The following is a 2,909-nucleotide window of genomic DNA, read 5'->3' on the forward strand; positions in this document are numbered from 1 at the left end:
CAAATGAATTTTGAAAGAAACTAAGCCTAATTTTTAGGGGTTTCCTGATGTTTTCAAATGAATGTTTAAAGGAGCTAAGCCTAAATTTTAGGGGTTTCTTAATGTTTACAAATGGATTTGGAAATGAGCTAAGCTTGATTTTCAGGGGTTTCTTAATGATTACTTCAAATGAATTTTTAAAGAAGATAAGCCTAATTTTTAAGGGTTTCATGATGATAATTGTAAATGAATTTTTTGAAGATGCCAAGTTTGATTTTCAAAAGTTTCTCGATGATAAGTCTTTCGGGCCTCGTAAAATAAAGTTTCATTATTATGGTGATTTTCGTGCATTAATGTCGAAGCCACAGGAAATGATGAATGCTTCCAGCATAAGTAGTTATGATGTTGAGCCAATGTTGAGTTCATAAGGGGTTTCTATAAATTCTAATTTCACCCATTTTGAAGGTTATGTTCTGTCTGCGCCAAAATTAAAAGTGGATACCTAGAAAGTTTTCTTTTCGCTAAATGGGCGACAAAACTTTGAAAAAAATCAATGGAAAGCTTGGAGGGATGAAATCGATGGTAGCAATTGAGCAAACACCTTCAATTCCGGTTGTTTGTAAAGTTCCGACTGTCATCCTTGGCATGGATATATCGTAGAACTTGTCAGGGAACGCGAATGTTCTGTCAGTTTCTGCAGTGGTTAGTTCTAGACAGTAGTTAATGATTTTTTTTGTCAAAAAGTAGCACCGAGTACACGGTCTCCAAATATTGAAATGATGGATTTTATTTTCAAAACTTTCTGGCAAAGATGAAAGCTCTATTGGATTTCTACACAAGTTAAGGCAGGAGAAGTCAAATTTATCAAGGGCCAAAATTTACTGAACTAAGATGCGCCCGTTCACAAGTCAAGATTCGCAAGAACGCACTCAGGTGTGACAAATAAGGAAGACATCCGAACCAAGAAAATAATGAAGACTTCTTTAGCAATGAAGACTGCTCTTGCAACCATTCTCAACATATCAAGAAAACATGTATTCATACATATTACATGAATTTGCATCTTTGCATTATACATTTCATTATTTCATAAACATGATAAATTTTGATTTACCTCTTTTGAGGATGCCTGTAAAATCTACTTGGAGATGTTATTTTGTCATTCTTAGGATCGTTTCTGTAGAAATTCATTTGAGTCATTCATAGGACTGTTTGTCTAGAATATCGTTTGAGCCCTTTTTAGGATTATCTCCCTAGAAACCTTTTCAATGATATTTTTCTTCAACTTGAATTTTTAGTATAGAGAAGTCAACCATTTACTAGAAAGTAGCCAGATCGCTTCAATGCGAGTGAGTAGTGTCATTTCCAAAATTGACCCAACAAAGACAAAAACTCAGCAAAGATAAAAGAGCAAAGATTCACTAGAATAGAATTTGCAACACTAAAATGACATCATGCATGCATATATAGGCATTTATAAAATATGAGCATATACATTCATTTTTCATCAAGTTTTGAATATCTGACATGAATTCAAAGAGTTAATAAAGGTTTCATTAATAAAGGTTTCATTTCAGGATTTCTTGTAAAAATATGAGAAGAACTTGTTCAACCTTAGCTCAATTCCATTACATAAAGAGTTGGAACAACATCGACCTTGGCTCTTCCATCGTATAAGGAGTTGGATAAACATCATCACTTTGTTCGAATCCATCACAGAAGGAGGTGGATAAATATTTCAAATGAAGAAGTTCTTAATGAGAAGAACTTGTTCAACATTTCACTATTTCTATCATAGAATGAGGTGGATCAACATTTCCAATAGAAGAGTATAATAAGAAAAATTCATTCAATGAGGGAGAAGAAATTCATAATGAGAAGAACTTGTTCAACCTTAGCTCAATTACATCGTATAAGGAGTTGAAATAATATCGACATTGGCTCATCCATCGCATAAGGAGTTGGATCAGCACATCACTTTGTTTGAATCTATCACAAAAGGACGTGGATCAACATTTCCAATGAAGAAGTTCCTAATAAGAAAAACTTGTTCAATATTTCACTTGATTCCATCATAAAGGAGGTAGATTAACATTTCCCATAGAAGGGTCAGTAATGAGATGAACTCACCCGATAAGGGAGAAAAAGTTCATAATGAGAAGAACTTGTTCAACCTTAGTTCGATTCCATCACATAAAAAGTTGGAACAACACCGACCTTGGCTCATCCATCGTATAAAGAGTTGGATCAGTATCATTACTTTGTTCAAATCCATCACAGAAGGAGGTGGATCAACATTTCCAATGAAGAAGTTCCTAATGAGAAGAACTTGTTCAACATTTCACTCGATTTTATCACAGAATGAGGTGGACCAACTTTTACAATGGAATGGTTCGTAATGAGAATAACTCATCCAATGAGGGAGAAGAAGTTCATAATAAGAACTTGTTCAAACTTAGCTCGATTCCATCACATGAGGAGTTGGAACAGCACCGACCTTGGCTCATCTATCGCATAAGGAGTTGGATTTGCATTATCACTTTATTCGAATCCATCACAGAAGGAGGTGAATCAGTATTTCGAATAAAGAAGTTCCTAATGAGAAGAACTTATTCAACATTTCACTCGATTCTATAACAGAATGAGGTGGATCAACATTTCCAATGGAAGGATTTATAATGAGAAAATCTCATCCGCTGAGGGAGAAGAAGTTCCTAATGAGAAGAACTTATTCAATATTTCACTTGATTCCATCACAGAATGAGGTGGATCAATATTTCCAATGGAAGGGTTCATAATGAGAATAACTCATCTGATGTGGGAGAAGAAGTTCATAATGAGAAGAACTTGTTCAACCTTAACTCGATCCCATCACATAAAAATTGGATCATCATTACATTTTTTTCTCTCGATTCATCACTTACTGAGTT

The sequence above is a fragment of the Hibiscus syriacus genome, unplaced genomic scaffold (assembly GCF_006381635.1).
Source record: "Hibiscus syriacus cultivar Baekdansim isolate YM2019G1 unplaced genomic scaffold, ASM638163v2 tig00110813_pilon, whole genome shotgun sequence".
Classification (NCBI taxonomy): Eukaryota; Viridiplantae; Streptophyta; class Magnoliopsida; order Malvales; family Malvaceae; genus Hibiscus; species Hibiscus syriacus.